Genomic DNA, 16,993 nt, shown 5'->3' on the forward strand with positions numbered 1-16,993 from the left:
GAACAAACTAGGGGTCAGGGGAACCCCAACCTGTAATCCTGAACCCTGATTCCTTAAGCCATGTGACCCTGGGCCAGCTACCTCCACTCTCTGAGTAATCTCCTTATCTGTAAAATGAGATGCTTGGCCTAAATCTCTTCTGACAAGTTCATCAGGCCCCGTGCCCGTGGCAGACACAAGTCGAACCAGGCCCCGTCCCAGGAGCCCTCACTCGGCCCCAGAGCCCTCTGTAGGTACTACCACCAATCAGCAGAGAGGCGCTCGGGGGAAACGCAGCAGACACGCTGACCATGGCCAGCAGCAGGTAGCCAGAGCCACTGAGGCTCTGCTTCCACATGTAGCTCCTGATCGTGCCCCAGAAATGCCTCCTCTCATCCCCTAGATCCTGGGCCCCTTTTCCTGGTCCCCACACAAGGGCAGCCTCTTCCTGGGCTCTGCGCCAGTACCCCCCACCCTCCCATGCAGCAAATGCCACTTGCCAGTAAATGAATTCCAGGGTGGGTGCACACGGTCCCAGGTCACACGGGGTGTCTGGAGGAGCTCAGGCCCCTGTTCCCAGAGCCCCCTCCTGACCCTCAGGAGCAAGAGCACCCCCACTCCGATCTCGAAGTCAGAGCTCCCCACCTATGTGTACCACTGCTGCTCCCACTCAGACACCCCTGTCCAGCCCCCCTCCCTGACCCTCAGGCCAGGCTCAGCTGGGTTTGAGGATGGCGTGCAGTGCCTGGGACCAAGCTCCAGGGAGACCCAGGGTTGCTGTTTGTACAGGTCACACGAACCCCACGATCTTGGGAGAAAATGTCTTTTGAGATCCACACAGCTGACTCTTCAACCACACATGTCTGTGAGTTAAAGCGGCCCATCGAGCTTTCCAGAGCCAATGCTCGTCACTAGCCTAGAGCTCCCCGATCTGTGGCCTCTGTAGACAAGGAGCTCACGAAAGCAGCCATCCGTTCCCCAGATATTTATTGAGCACCTACTACATGCTGGGCCGTCCTAGTTGCTGGGGCTCTGATGCTGAGGAGCAGACACAGTCCCTGCACCAGGGAGCCATGTCTCCTGCTGGGGGGTTTGGGGGTGGGGAGACACATGACCTCTGCTGACCTCCCAGGGGCACCAGTGTGGTGGACCCTCCCAGAGGTGAGCCAGGTGAGCCGCTCAAGTTCCCCCGCTGGGGGCCGGAGCTGAACAGAGACATCTACTGGCTCCTTGGAGCAGCACAGGCCACAGTGCAGAAGCCAGGGACACGGAGAAAGGGCCATGCTGTGGTTCCTGCGGCCCCCGGGCCCCTGGAGCACCCCCTCCTTCCTGCGTCAGATGGAACTAATACCCCTCACGGGGCAGGGCTGCCGTGGGGTCCCGCGATGACACGGGGCAAGGGACACAGCAAGACACAAGAGCGCCAGGAACACGGCACAAAGGTCGGCTCCATCCCAGCTCCTCAGGTGCCAGGCCAAGCGTCCCCAGCTACCCCCTCCCCAAGGAGGAGCAGAGGGGACCAGAGAGGTGCCAGCCCAGCCGCCTGCCTGGTCAGCCTCGCGCTGCTGGAAATGCACTTTCTCTGCTGACTCCCCGCTACCTGCATGGCCCGGTGGCCTTGTTACTTCTAATCTGCACCCCACCTGGCAGGCCTCATGTTCCAGCCTATTTACTTTGGACTCTGGCAGGACTCTCACTTTTCAAAGGAGAAGGGGATGGTGCTATTTTAGCTCAAATGCACTGGTGCGCTCTCTCCATCTAATTGCCCACTCTGTACTACGAGATTTGGGTCATCTGAACTTTCTGGTCCTCCTGGGGGGAGGGGTGGGTGTCTGCAGCATCCCCTAGCCTGGCAGGAGCTCCAAGGAGCAAGGTTGTCACCTCGGTCCTCAGCCCCCTGCCCCCAGGACCCGAGGCCCAGGGCATCTGACAGACTCAATATCTGCACGCGTATCATGTAAGGGGCCGGGCCTGGGCTGCACCCACCCAGTGCCACTCTGTGGCCATGCCTGGCACCCCAGAGGCCCTCAGGAAACGTGCCCTGGGAATGGATGTGTGGCCACCGTCCGCACAGCCCTGTGGCCAAGGATCAGGCCACTACCCACCCATGAGTCCCAGCCTTGGACATTTCTCTGGGCTCCCCCATCATCTTCCCAGCCAGAGGATTCGATTTGGGGAAAAGAGTCTTGGACAGAAACCCAGTTAGGAAGAGCCTGAATCCTGGCTCTGCTTCTGCTCACAGCCCGAGGACTGGAACAGGAAGGAGGGTGGAAGCGCCTCGTGGGGTTCCAAGGAGGGGTGCAGAACATGGCCCCATGAAAAGTAGATTTGGCTCAGCTTAAGGGAAAACCTTCTGGTATTTTTTGAAGAAAATCCCTAGCATTTCCTGGGCACCTTCTGGATGCCAGACAGCATGCTGGGTATTCTCACATGCTCCCTGGTTTGCAGCTGCCTCATGAGTGGTCAAGAGCATGGCCCCGAGGGCCAAATCCATGTCCTGGCTTGACCACTTACTAGCGTGTCACCTTGAGCAAGCTACGCGACCTCTCTGGGCCTCAGTTCACTCACAGGGTTGGTTGTCGGTAGATCAACTTAATACGTATAAAGTATCCAGAACATAATCAGCGCTCAATAATGTCAGCTTTCAGAAGACGGGGCGGGGGGGGGGGGGGCAGCCAGGGCTGGATAACCAGCCAGCGGAGATTGTGTCTGCAGATGAGAGCGCGTCAGGTAGGCTGCTGAACGAACGCGCTCAGGTCCCTCCCAGGAACAAGATTCTATGTTTCATTACCCTCCCTGGGTTTCTGTTTTCCCAGCAATGAAACTGGCATTATCATTTCTGGACAAATACTGTTTTACTCTGCGTACTATTCTCAGCCTTGGGAAGAGCAGGTGTGCCCAAGGACCACTGCCTCCACTGTCTGCACGGGCCGGGGGTGACCTTCAGAAGGCACTGGGTGTGTGGGGCAGGAGTCCTGGATCCTGATCCAACCTCCAACCTCCCCACCGAGTAACACTGGTTCCCAGCTAGTCGCTGAAATCCTGAGAGTCTGGGGTGATAATTCCTAGCTGCCCACTCCACCTCTGACAGACATCCTGGGGGCAGGCGCAGAAACCTCTGAGAAGATACGTGATACCCACCAGGAAGTGGCATTAGCAGCTTCGGCAGAAGGGCTGACTGTCGGATGGAAGGTCAGGAGCAGCAACAGCTGGAAACCACCCCCAGGAAAGGACTCCAGAGGGGCCTTCTGGACCCCTCGGCGCCCAGTCTAGTCTTCTCTGCCCTGAAAGAGTCTCTGCTGCCTCTAGAATGAGATGCCCAAATTCCTCCCCTGTCACCAACCTTACTGGGGACGTTCTGTGTGACCTTATGAGCTGAATCAGGCCAGGGAGGATGCTGGAAAGATCAATAAACACAACTGTGACAGGAGCGCTCCATCAGATTTCTTCCAGTGATACCCCGTCATGCTTCTGAGAGTCCGAGACCCCAGCGAGATCCCCCTCTGATGAAGAGGGGGGATCTTCATCTGCTGTGACCTCGAGGGGCCACGTGTCATCTGAGCTCCACCAATCCTCAAACTTTTCATGTCATGGGAGAGTCCCATCCATGGCTCACGATGCTGCCCTGTTCTGCTTTCACCCCAGGCCCACCGGATGGCCTCTGTGCTGGCAAAGACTGGCACATGACTCAGGGCCCACACACGAGCTCTGATGAGGGTGGTCTTTGACTGCTTCTCCAACATTGCCAGGGACCTCTCACTCCGGGAGGTCAAAGAAATCAGGCCAAGGCACCAGAGTGTAGGGAAGATCCATGCCCCCTCCATGCCTGGCCTCCTTGCCTATGAGACGAGGACTAGGAGGGCGAGGGAGCCCGAGGGGGAGCTAGGAAGTCAGGGGACAATCAGTGGATATTTCACATACACACGCACGTGTGCACACATGTGCATGCACCCACACAGGCACACAGAAATCTCTAACACCTAGTTTGAAATCAGACAGCCTGAGGGGCATCTGGCTGGCTCAGGTGGCAGGGCATGTGACTCTTGAGTTCAGGGTCGTGAGTTTGAGCCCCACGATGGGGACAGAGTTCATTTAATAAAAAGAAAAAAAAATTCTTTTAAATCAGACCACCTGGGTGCAAATCCCAACTCTGCTTCTTACCAGCTACGAGACTCTTGGCTAATGCGTTAGCTACCCCAAATCTCAGCCTCCACGCCTGTGAAATGGGTATAACAGTACCCTAAGTAGTGCCTAAAACAACCACAGCACCCTAAATAGTATCTGAAAGCTTAAGGTTAGTAAGGGGATGAACCAAGATACTATATGGAAAGCAGTTTGCATCATGCTCAGCACCTAACAGGCATTTGGAAAATATTAGCTATTATTATTGCCATCAGTATTGTTGCCGTCAACTAGTCTGTCTCCCTAACAAATACTGACTGAGGCCCGGGATGTGAGCCTCAGGCCAGACACAAAACCACTGGCTGCCTTCCTGATTCCGAGGAGCTCCCAGTCTAAGCGCCTTAAAGAATTAAGATGGTTTTCCTGCTTAGTGCCTATCGGATCTGGTTTGGATGCCGAGATGGGACCAAATGGTCTCCTGACGTCTGTCCTGCCTTGCTGACCCTCTGGCTCCTGTGTGGACCGCCACTGAGTCTACCGAGAGGGACACGGGGAGATCCTGGAGGCCGGCCTGATGCCGCAGCTCGGCCACGGCCCACCCTGTAACTGGGACCAAGGCCCAGAGGGTCGCACCCAGTTCCCTCCTCTCACCGGCCCACCAGGGACATGACTCTGTAGTGGCTGAACTGCACCAGGAGAGACTGCAAGGGTGGAAACGCAATGGTACTTGTCACAGCAACAAATGTGATCATTCACTGGGCACCCCATGCACCTGCTGAGATTTACTTCGGTCACTATTAGGCCCCGTAGGTCCCTGCCCAACAGCTGGAAGGGCCGGGATTTGAACCCCGTGCGATCTGAGCCAGGGGGCTGACCACTGCATCACACAGCCTCTGGCCGGGGGGACACGAATGTCACACTCTGGCCACCCAGAAAGACAGAGACTCCTGAAACCCCCAGTCTCCCTCCGGAGGAGCCTCCAGGCTTCAGGGCAGCAAAAGCACCCCACTGTCCCCCCATGTGCGGCCATCCTCCACGGCTTCGGAAAATCTTTTTTATTAAGTGCGCCTTGTAGCCAGCCTCTCACTTACACATCTTAACCTCCTCTGGGCTATTGATTTCTCATTCTATTAAATCCTCTTTAACTCCGGCCCTCAAACTTCAATTCGAAACATGTGTTTCCTCCCGCTGCTGGGACGCCCCCGTTCTGGGCATGGCACCCCCAGCTTGCACCCCCCGCCAGGGAGCCTGCCCACGATTCTGTCCCTGAGGTCGAGGGACTTGCAGGCCTGAGACTATGGAGATTACCAAGAGTAAACTGAGGCAGCCAGAAGTAGCCCGGATTCTGACAGGTGGGGAGGGCAGGGGGAGCCCCGGGACACCCGGTTCCTGGAAGCCGGGGTCCACGCAGGCTCCCTGTCCCCTCCTCACCTGCCAGGATCCACTAGGAATCTCTCTCTATAACAAACATTTATTGAACATCACTTGGGGCCACTTCAGTGAGACAAATATTTACTTAGCACCCGCTCCGTGCGTGGCACTGGGGTCCCCCGGAAGGGCAGCTGGGCTTGGGACCCCTGCAGGCCACAGACCCGGGAGCAGCTTCAGCGCGACAGCCACTGCTGGTCACACAAGACTCTCAGCTGGTCCGCAGGCCCCGGGCTCCATCCCCAAATGCTCCCGGCGCCTGCCTCGCAGCAGGTCTGCGAACACAGCCCTCAGCCCTCCCCGAGGCCCACTTCCCCTTCTGGCTTCCCTATTTCTGAAGTGGCACCACCATCCTGCGAGCCTCCGGGGCTCCAAATCTCAAAGTTCTCTGCGACACTTCCTGCTCCCTCCTCTGCTGTTCCCAATCTGTCCGCACATTCTGCTGTTCCTTGGAAATGCCACTCAAACGCACCCCCCATCCTTCTGCCGGCACCCCCAGCCCTCAAGGCCTCGCCGGGCACTTGCCCGTCTGCCCAGGATCCTCCCCACCCCCCCAGAACCTGATGCATCAACCTGGACCTCCCCTCCTTGGCTGCGAGGTCCCGTTGAACTTGTTAGTTCCGCCCTAACCCCCCCTCCCACCCACCCTTACCTCCTCCCTCCCAGGGCCCACCCGCCGCCAGGCAGACAGGACCCCGGTCACCCAGCCTTCAAGCTGTCTCTGTCCCCAACTCCGTCTGGGCAGCCCTCCTTGCGGGACGGCCCTTCCTCCTCCTCACTGAGCTCCAGCCCCACCTGACCACCAGGGCCCACGTGGCCAGAACACATCCACCCATCCCTCCTGCTCTCCCCATGTGGCCTGTCCCCCCGGGCTCCCCACCCAAACCCTAGACCTGCCTCGCTGGCCCTGCCTCTCTGACGTGCTCACATCTACCCCATCCCTGCTGAAGTGGGGAGTTGTTCAAAGAAAACCTGTCTCAAATCTTTTCTTAAGGAGCCTCCCACTCCCCTTTCTGGGCCCACGTATAGGGGAAGGAAGTGGGGTTCTGGAGTGCTCCCTGGACTATGGCACGGCTCAGAGGAGCCCCCTGTGGCCCCCTTTCCTCGTCTGTAAAAACAGAGGTGGGGTGACTCTGAAATGAGCAGAGCGCACAGTCAATACAGTGTTAAACTGATTCCCTCCTTCCTTCCTACGGTTTACCTGGGCTGCTACCGTGGCATAAACTGCTTTTTCGTGTTGGATTTGTTAAATGTAAGGCAGACCCTATTTTACGTAACCAAATGTCATCAGCAAGTAACAACGATTCCTTATATCCCTACTGTAAGCAGGGGCCAACGTATGGGTGTCGAAAGACAGTGCACGCTCGGTGAGGAGCCAAGGACCGAAAATTCAGGCACCAGGGAAAGGTCTTTCTCCTCAAGGGACCTGCCTTCTGGGTGGGGAGACAAACAGGGACAAAGAAACAGCAACAGCAGGTAGGAGATGGTGGCATGAGAGGACCCTACCTGCAGGTGCCCTGCGGGGACCCACAAACCACATCCCCCCCACATATGGTCATGCTGATAGCAAGCCTTTCAGGCAGGTGAGACTGTCCCCATTTTATGGGTGAGACAGGTGAGGCCCAGAGAGGTTATGCAATTTGTTCAAAGTCTCTCAGAGAGTGACACCAGGATAGGAAGCCAGACCTGTCTGAGACTTGGTGGCTGAAGCTGCCACCAGGTCCTGCAGAGGGTGACAGGCTGGGGCGCAGGGAGGGCTTCCCGGGCTGCCCCTTGAAGGCTGGCAAAGTGTAAGTGGGCAGAAAAGAGGAGGAAGGGGAAGGATGAGGGCCCAGCGTGTCAGGTGCCCAGAGCGAGAGCGGGTCAAGGATCGGGTCCCCAGGCAGAAGGCGGGGCCGTGCAAGCGGAAGGCCATCAAGTCCAAGCTACCACCGGGGACCGTGTCCAGGAGCCAGGGGCGCCACGGAGGCTCCGGAGACCTGGTCACACATTACCAAAGCCATGTTCTGTAGGGAAGCAGGTGGGGCAGCAGGTGCCTGGAAACTGAGCCCGCGGGGAGGTGGCTGCGATACCACCACCCTCACCCCCACCCCCGGGCCCTGAGCTGCTAAAGCCCCACGTGGGACAGTGGCAGTGTGCAAGGAAAGCTCGGGCCGGGCACCAGAAGCGCCCAAAAGAACTGAGGCCTGAAGAGATAAGGCGCCGAGGAGTGGGATGAGGGAGACAGAGGAAGAAGGTGGAACCAAGGTCTCTGTGGTATCTGGACAGTGCCTGGGAGAACCTGAACTCCCTGCGAGGGACAGTCAAGAGGAACCACCTGTCTGGGGCAGGGATCGCGGGACATCCACAGGGGCTGGTGGGACATCCATGAGGCTGGTGGGACATCTAGGGGGCTGGTGGAACATCCAGAGTGCTGGGGGGACATGCAGGGGGCTGGGGGGCATCCAGGGGGCTGGGGGGACTGCAGGGGGCTGGGGGGCATCCAGGGGGCTGAGGGAACATGCAGAGGGCTGGGGGGCATCCAGGGGGCTAGGGGGACATGCAGGGGGCTAGTGGGACATCCAGAGGGCTGGGGAGACATGCAGGGGGCTGGGGGGACATCCAGAGGGCTGGGGGAACATGCAGAGGGCTGGGGGGCATCCAGGGGGCTGGGGGGACATCCAGAGGGCTGGGGGAACATGCAGAGGGCTGGGGGCATCCAGGGGGCTGGGGGGACATCCAGAGGGCTGGGGGAACATGCAGAGGGCTGGGGGGCATCCAGGGGGCTGGGGGGACATCCAGAGGGCTGGGGGAACATGCAGAGGGCTGGGGGGCATCCAGGGGGCTGGGGGGACATCCAGAGGGCTGGGGGGCATCCAGGGGGCTGGGGAGACATGCAGGGGGCTGGGGGGACATGCAGGGTGTGGGGGGTATCCAGGGGGCTGGGGGAACATCCAGAGGGCTGGGGGGACATCCAGGGGGCTGGGGGAACATGCAGAGGGCTGGGGGGCATCCAGGGGGGTACGGGGACATGCAGGGGGCTGGGGGGACATCCAGAGGGCTATGGGGAAATGCAGAGGGCTGGGGGGCATCCAGGGGGCTAGGGGGACATCCAGAGGGCTGGGGGGGCATCCAGGGGGCTGGGGGAACATGCAGGGTGTGGGAGGTATCCAGGGGGCTGGGGGGACATCCAGAGGGCTGGGGGGGCATCCAGGGGGCTGGGGGGACATCCAGAGGGCTGGGGGGGCATCCAAGGGGCTGGGGGGACATGCAGAGGGCTGGGGGGCATGCAGGGGGCTGGGGGGACATGCAGGGGGCTGGGGGGACATGCAGAGGGCTGGGGGGCATCCAGGGGGCTGGGGGGACAGGCAGGGGGCTGGGGGAACATGCAGGGTGTGGGAGGTATCCAGGGGGCTGGGGGGACATCCAGAGGGCTGGGGGGGGCATCCAGGGGGCTGGGGGGACATGCAGGGGGCTGGGGGGACATGCAGGGTGTGGGGGGTATCCAGGGGGCTGGGGGGCATCCAGGGGGCTAGGGGGACAGGCAGGGGTCTGGGGGGACATCCACAGAGCTGGAGCAGCCAGTCTAGGGACTGTGAATGCGGAGCCAAGAATTAGCCTGATCTAAGACATGGGATGGGCGTGGGGACCACCAGCCAGCACCCTACCCCCGCCCCCAGCCCGGGGAGGGGAAAGCGTGGAGCCGACCTGGGAGAACGGGAAGATGAACCGAAGCATGGGGCGGGGAGAGCGAGGGCCGGACAGCAGAGACCTTAACAAGCAACAAGTAGCAGCACCGGAGCACTGGGCCGGGAGTCCAGAGGCCTCCCGCGCGGCTGCCGAGCCTTGGACACTAAGCTCTCCGCGCCCGGGGTCTGGGGGATCAGTGACACCTCCTTACGGGGTGATGGTGCAGACGAAGCGCTCGTAGGGCCCTGGTAGAGATCAGACGAAGTAATTCTCCTAAAAAGCGGTTGGAAAGCTGCGCGCTCATGGCACGCAGAAGGGCTGCGCCCTCGGCACAGTGCAGGAGGGGCTTTCTTCCCACGGCTCCGCCACCGCAGCAGCCACACACCGCCCGCCCCTGCTCGCCCCTACTCCCGCCGCTCCCGTTTCCAGCAGCGGCTCCCGGGCCCGGGACGGCTCCTCGGCCCTTCTTCCTTCCTTCCGTCTGGATGTGGCTCGGACCCCCTCTCCAGGAGCCCCCGCGTCCGCCCTGGGGCCCCGCTTCCCTCCCACTCCGCCCGAGTTCCCTCTCCGTCCTCCCATCCCCCGAGGGAAGCCAGACCCAGACGCAGACCCAGGCTCTGGAAAGAACTTTCGGTGCCGCCCAAAATGTAGGCGACGATCAGGACGCCTGGGGGGAAGGGAGGGGGCGGGAGCAAAGAAGGAGCAGAAGGTCCTCCCCTGGTGGCCCCCGCAGCCCCGGCCCTTCCCCATCAGCCTCCCTCGGGCCCGGGGGGCGGGGGGCGGGGGGCGGGGCGGAGGAGGACCAGGGACCGGGCCGGCCAGGTGGCAGGAGCCCGGTGGGCAAGCCCGGGCCACAGCTCCCCGCGGGAAGCTCGCTCCGCAAGAAATGAACAAAATACGGAAAATCAAACAAACCCAGACGCTGTGATGTGTGCATATTAGATTGACTCTCCGAAGGGTCGCGACCTTGAGGAACACATCGAGCCAGCGGGGAAAATAATAAACCCGATTAATGACGAGGCGGGGCTGCAGCTTCGGCAAGCCCGACCCGCCCCACGGGCCGGCGGAGTTCCTGGGGCTCCCTGCCGGTGGGGGGCGCGGGCGCGGGCGCGGGCGCGGGCGCGGCGACCCCAGGCCCCCGGGGCGGGCCCCCGAGCGCAGACGGGGGGGGGGGAGCCCACCGGGCTGCTCCCTCGCCGCGCACCGCCCACCGGGCGGCCTCCACCCGGGGGCTCCACGCTGCCGGCAGGTGCTCCTGGAGTGTCCCTGCCGCCCGGTGGCCCGCGGGGCTGGAGGGTGGCCCCGTGGTGGGGCCCGGCCGGGCCAGTCCTGGGAGCGCTCGGGGCGGTCCCAAGGGGCCGGGCCGGGCCCGGGGCTCCCCCCGCTCGCCAGGCCCCCAGGCCCCGGGGAGACATGCCCGGGAGAGCCGCTGGGGGGAGGCAGGGAGGTGGCACCTCGTGGACCGCCAGACAACAGCGCCGGCAGGAAGATGGCAGCGTGGAGTGGCGGTGCCGGAGCCGCGGCCCGAGGTCCGGCGCGGGGAGGCCGAGGCCGCAGTGCCCGCGGCTGCCAGCCCGCCCCGCCCGCCCGCCCGCCCGCCCGGCCCCCGCGCCGCCCCGCCCGCTCCTCCTCTCACTTTCTTGGGCTCCAGGGAGCCGGCGGGGCGGCGGGCACAGGTGCCCGGGGCGCCCGCCCCGACCCCGCCCCGACCCGACCCCGACCCGGCCCGCCCGCCCGGCCCCCCCCGCCCCCTCCGGCGCTGCCCCCCCCCGCCCCGCCCCCGCCGCACGCCCGCATGCGGGTCCCGGAGTTTGTCCCCCGCTTCCCACTCGGGTGAACTAGGGTGAGGCGGTGGGAGCCTCGTTCGTCGGGGGAAGGGGGTCCCCTCGGGTGGGGCGCGGGTGCCCCGGGGCGGGGCGGGGCGGGGCGGGGGCCGGCGGGGGGGCCGGGGGGCCGGGGCCCCGGGGACCCGCAGGACCGGACCCGCAGGGCGGGCGGCCGGGGAGGGCTGCGGCGGCGGCGGCGGCGGCGGGGGCGGGGGCGGGGGCGGGCCGGGCCGGGCCGGGGAGCCGCGGGCGCAGCGCGGGGTCCGAGCCCGGGAGGCGCGGGGGGCGGGCGGGCGCGGGGCAGCGGCCCGGGGCCCTTACCTGGGCGGCTCCGCGTCGGGGGCCGGGCCGGGCGGCCGGGCCGTGGCTCTCGGGTCTCCCCGCTTCCGCAGCAGCCGCGGCGGCCCCAGCGCGCTCCGCCGGCAGCCGAAGGCGGCGTGTGTCCGGCCGCGAGCGCGGGGAGCGGGGAGCGGGGAGCGGAGCGGGGAGCGGGGAGCGGCGGCGGGAGGAGCGCGGCCGGGGCGCCGCCCGGCGGTCAGCGCGGGGACTGCGGCGGCCCGCGCACGGCGGCCGGGGGGGCGCCCCTCGGGGCAGGGCGGCCCGCGCGCCCCGGGCACCCGCTCGGGCCCCGCCGACGCGCCCCGCAGCCGAGCGCCGGAGGAGCCGGGGGAGCGGGGGAGCGGGGGAGCGGGGCGGGCGGGCGGGCGGGCGGCCGGGGGCAAACTTGCCGCCGCCGCCGTGGGGGGGCCGGGGGCCGCGGGACGAGGGCGGGCGCTGCGCCGCGGCGCCCTGGAGGCCGGGGCTGGGGGGCTCCCGCGCGCACCCGCACCCGCACCCGCACCCGCACCCGCACCCGCGCCCGCACGCCCCGCGCGAGGGCCCGGGCCCCGGAGGTACGGCGCGGCCGGCTTCGGCGGGCGAAGGGCGCCCCCTGGTGGGGCCGCGGGCACCGCGCGGGGCAGGAGCGGGAGAGCCGGCGGGGCCGCGCGCGGGCCGGGGGTGGGGAGGGGCCGGGGGAGGGGGGCCGGGGGAGGGGGGCCGGGGAGCCCGACGAGGCTTCCAGGCCGCGGTGCGGTGCGTCCAGAGGCCCCGAGGCCGGGGGCGCCCGGTCCAGCCCAGGGCCCCGCCTGAGCCCGAGCGAGGTAGCGAGCGGCGGGACCAGGAGGGCAACCAAGCCTCCGACACAGTCGGCGCCGGCGCCCCGCACGGCAGCTGCGCTCAGGAGGCGGGGGCAGGAGGCCCGAGGACGGCGAGGCCCGCGGACACTAGTTCCAACCCCCCCACACGCTAGGGGGGTGCCCGCCGGTCCTCCCCGCCGCGCCCGCGCACCCGCAGCCCCATCAGACCCAGACCCGGGTGAACGGCTCGCTCCCAGCCACGCCCGCAGGGTCCTGGCCTCCAAGGGGTAGCGTCCTGGCTGGCCCTGCGCCCCCCACGCAGGGTTGGCCGCCCTGCCCTGGCCACTTCCCTGCCCCCCGGGCTGCAGGCCGGAATGTGGCTCCCATCCTCCCATCCCCCACCTCCCCTCGCGGCTGGGTGCTCGCTCCTTAGGGAAGACACTATTTAGCACCGACTGTGTGCCCTGAACACAGCTCTTAGACACCGTCGTTTGCAATCGCCTTGGCATCAACCTTGCAAGGTTGCACAGAGGAGGAAGCCTGCAAACCAGCCACCTGCGGTGAAGAGGCTGCACAGAACTACCTCCTAATTCCAGCTCTAGTCCCTCGGCCTGGGCCTCATTGGCGAAATGGGCAGAAGGACTGCATTGGGCCAAGCAGGAGGTTCCCTGGAGGGGCACCCAGGGGATCCCGGGCAAGAGATTTCAGGACCCTTGGCTTCTGTTTCCACATCTGTACACACCAGAAAAGCAAACTAAGTAATCTCTAAAGTTCCTTCAAACTGTGAAATGCCAAGTGTGGATCCAGGGCCTCTGTTACAGGAAGGCGGCAAGATCAGCAAGACCGTAGTAGCTTAAAGGTTTCGGAGGAAAAACACTAAGTGAAATGCTTCATCTTATTCTTTTGCCTGGTGAGCTCATCCTATTAACCAAGGAGGCGGGAAGGAGCTTTTGACAAGGTCAGAGAGATTGCTGATGGGTCCAAGGTAGACTTGGCTGTGACCTAATGAGGACCTCAGTTTCTCCCCCTTGCTGCGAGGATCAGTCTGTCTTTCCCCATCAGGCCTCTGCCCCTAGAAGCAAGGGGTCCTCTAGGAGGCAGGCGGCAGTGCCAGGGAAGCCTGCTGTCAGCCCCACCCTGGTGGTTGCCAAGGGACAACCTGTCTCTTCTTTCTGCCACCAGCTGATGAGTTGTTTTGAGTACTCACTGCTTGCTCTCCGCTTTCTTTTCTCCAGAACATCAATGCCACTTGTCAATCAGAATTTTGTTCCAGATGACAAGCTAAGTTCCCGAGCTCAGCTGGGAGTGGGGATGGGGTGGGGACGTCAGTCCGGACCATTTGGGGGGATTCCAGAGAGGTTGGGAAATGGGACTCCTGCCCCTGGACCTTCTCAACTGAAGCATCCCTTAACTGAGGCATCCCGCCCAGCCAGGGTTCAGCGTGCCTGGGCAGCCTGGTGGGCCTGAGTTCTTCGGTGGCTGGAGCCCACAGGAAGGAGTCTGTTCTTCTGGATTGATGTATAGCTTCTTCCTTCTTTGCATTTGCTTCAGGTAGATCCGCAAAGAATACTTGATCTTAAATTTACCTGCCCTGTCTTTTCCAGAAGTCCCTGTGAAGGTTTATCACAAGTGCATAATGAACCCACTGCATCAGTAGGGCCAACGGATGTGACTGGGTGACTTATCAACACTTGACTTCGTGGGACATGCCATCCCTGTGTCTCTTAGAAACCATGCCAGCAGTCTCTAACTGATGAGTTTAGACTGGCCCCTAACACCCCACAGATGGCTGCCCGAGTGATGGATCTAAAATGAGCATTACTCCTTCGCAACCCAGTTAAACCCCTTTTCATGACCCCATATGGCCTATAAAGTACAACTGAGCCCAACACTCCTCAGCATAGCACCTAAGATCCCTGCTCACTCCTCTGGCCACACCCATCTCCCACCACTGCCCATCTCAGGCTCCATCAGTGCCAAGCTGCCCACAGTTAGTTCCCTGGTCCTCCTATTTTATGCTTCTGTGCTCTAACACATCAATTTTGGCCAAGAAGCCTCCCACCCCCACCCCATACACACACACACACACACACACACACACAGGTACAAAAAACCTCAGTTTAGGAATTTCCTCCTACAAGAAGTTGCTCCTGCCCTGCTACCGGGTCCCCTCCCAACAGAATTAATTACTCCCCGCTCTAGAATTCTCTTGCACTTATGGTTACTCACTCGATCCATGTCTGCATTCACTTAAAGACTATGGACTTGTTCCCTTGGATTTATTTTTAGCTTCTCCCTTTTTTGTATTTTCCTCAGGTAGATCCACAGAGCAGAATAGTTGTTCTTAAATTTGCCTACCATCTCTTTGCCGAAGATCCCTTTGAAGGTTAACCACAAGTTCATAATGAGAGTGTGGATTTTTTTTTTAAATCTATATTAGCAGCAGAATTCCCAAGATAGCAGGTGCTCAGTAAATGTGTTGGATGGATGAGCCGAAGTGAAGTGGGGGTTAGTGAGGTCTGCAGTTCTGGCAAATCAAATTTGCTTCCACCACTGATTTGGGGGAGCCAGATGGGTTTTCCTGACAGGCAGTGTGAAACTACTGGCCTCCACTAAACCTGAAGTCTTTACAAACCTAAGCTGAAGGTAGGGTTCTGGTGGAGCGCCTTGAGGTTGGAGACAGCAAGGGCCTGACCGAGGATCCTTATCACCTCTTGGTGTGACGTGCGGCAACCCTGCTACTTAACTACACTCAAACTCCGGATGAAATGAAATAATTCTCTGTCCTTTGGTCACCTGTTTGGGATATAAATGGTTCATTTCTAAAGAATAATGTCTAACAGAACCAGTTTAGAAGCAGAATTGATATGAGGGGCACCTGGGTGGCTCAGCGGTTGAGCATCTGCCTTTGGTTCTGGCTGTGATCCCGGGGTCCTGGGATCGAGTCCCACATTGGGCTCCCCGCAGCGAACCTGCTTCTCCCTCTGCCTGTGTCTCCCATGAATAAATAAAATCTTTAAAAAGAAAAAAAGAATTGATATTAGAAAGAGAATGGGTCTTGGATTTCACTTTGATTTTTACTCCTGCCTTAAAGGATGCTCTAAACAGCAGTTTTGCTTCATGGACATTGTAGCCAAGTGTCGGTGAAGAGCAAACATGCACACCTGGGGGCCACCCCAGGCCCCGTGGCAGCACATTGCTCAGCCTAGCTGACTGCAAAGACTATGTCTACTGTGAAAAAGCAGCCCCTCCACCTTGAGGACCATGTTCTGAGGCAGCTCTCCTGCCCCAGCCTCTCTTACCTCCATCGTATTAGTCTAGGCGTACAGAATCCCACTCACACTGAAATTACAGGGGAAACTTGGATCCTCCTTGATCGGAATACAACCTGCCTCTCCTTCTGTATTCAAGCTCTCCTCCCAGCATAAGAACCTAATTCATTCCCACCCCATGTCTCAATTTCCATTTACTACCCTGTAGAGGAGATAAGCTGCCATGGCAATGCGTTCTTCTTCCAGAAATCTTTGGTGCCTATTATGCGCTGGGCCCTGGAGACAAAGTAGAAAACAAGACAAATCCAGGGCTTGGCCTCTTGGGGTTCAGGCAAATGAAAAATATCGTAGAGGCCGTACATTGTCTTCTCACAGTCTGATCCATTCGGAGATCAGGTCTTTTCTGTAGGATATCTCATACAGTTAACACAGTCGCGGGGGCATAGTCTAGGCCGGCAGACTGTGTGGGGGTGGCGGCAAGCACCAGGGACCTGTGGCTTATGGCAAGTCCAGCGCTGGGACCGAGGGTCTTCGGCACATACGGGCTTGGGTGTGCACCTGTAATTCTCTGCCCGGATCTCCCACAGAGCTGGGCTGCAGCTGCAGGCCGGCCCCTGCAGCCGCACCTGCTAGGAAGTGGGGCGTGGGGACCACCTGTACGGTCAAGCCTGGCAGCTGGTGCCCAGAGAGCAGGGGTGCTATGCTTGCTTCTAAGCCAGCGTCATACCTGTGGTGAGCTTTCTACTTCCACATCCGCCTCTCCTCATGGGCTCTCACAGGCGAGGCAGGTTTCGAGAGCCCATGTTCCAGATAGAAATCAGTAAGGAAGCAGCAAAGCTGGGTTAAAACTCAGGGCTTCTGGGGGCCCCTGGGTGGCTCAGGGGTTGAGCATCTGCCTTTGGCTCAGGTCAGGATCCCAGGGTCCTGGGATCGAGTCCCACATCGGACTGCTTCTCCCTCTGCCTGTGTCTCTGCCTCTCTCTGTGTATCTCATGAATAAATAAATAAAATCTTAAAAAAACAAAAACAAGTTGGGGCTTCTGGCTCGGGGAGGGTGGGAAGCATGCTTCGAGAAGGATGCTGGGCAGAGACCACTGTGAGATGGCGACAAGCCCACTGAAGTCTGTGCTAGACAAAGACTAAAGTACTTTTTCTCACCATTTCCCTGTGTCCTTCTTGATCTCCAAGAACAAGAGCAGCAGAGGAAGCTGTACAGGGGAGCGGGAGCGAGAGCTAGGACAGAGGAGGAATGGGGGAGCTGCCTGGAAGCAAGGTACGATCGCTTTAGCAATGAGGGACAGGAGGAGAGGATCTGCCTTCTTGGTGCGACAATCTCAGGATACAAAAATAGGATGCCGAGGGCACCGGGGTGGCTCACCGGCTGGGCATCCGACCCTTGGTTACAGCCTGGGTCCTGATCTCAGAGCCCAGGGTCCAGCCCCGCATCGGGCTCTGCGCTCACTCAGTTGGGGAATTGGCTTAGGATTCTCTCTCTCCCTCTGCCCCCTGCCCCAGTCTCTCTCTCTCTCTCTCTCAAATAAATAAATTAAAATTTTTAAAAAATACATAAGATGCCAAA

At 61.1% G+C, this 16,993-nt stretch overlaps 1 protein-coding gene across 2 annotated transcripts in view; it reads right to left on the reverse strand.

The window, feature by feature from the left end:
* The window catches only part of GRIK4 (glutamate ionotropic receptor kainate type subunit 4), a 424,573-nt gene extending 413,110 nt beyond the window's left edge, over positions 1–11,463 (reverse strand). For both annotated transcript variants that reach the window (XM_041769772.1, XM_041769768.1), the window contains exon 1: positions 11,346–11,463. The gene's annotated coding sequence lies outside the window, so the exon portion shown is untranslated. The remainder of the gene's footprint in view (positions 1–11,345) is intronic.
* Between the last annotated feature and the right edge of the window lie 5,530 nt (positions 11,464–16,993).

This window comes from Vulpes lagopus, chromosome 10, assembly GCF_018345385.1.
Source record: "Vulpes lagopus strain Blue_001 chromosome 10, ASM1834538v1, whole genome shotgun sequence".
Lineage (NCBI taxonomy): Eukaryota > Metazoa > Chordata > Mammalia > Carnivora > Canidae > Vulpes > Vulpes lagopus.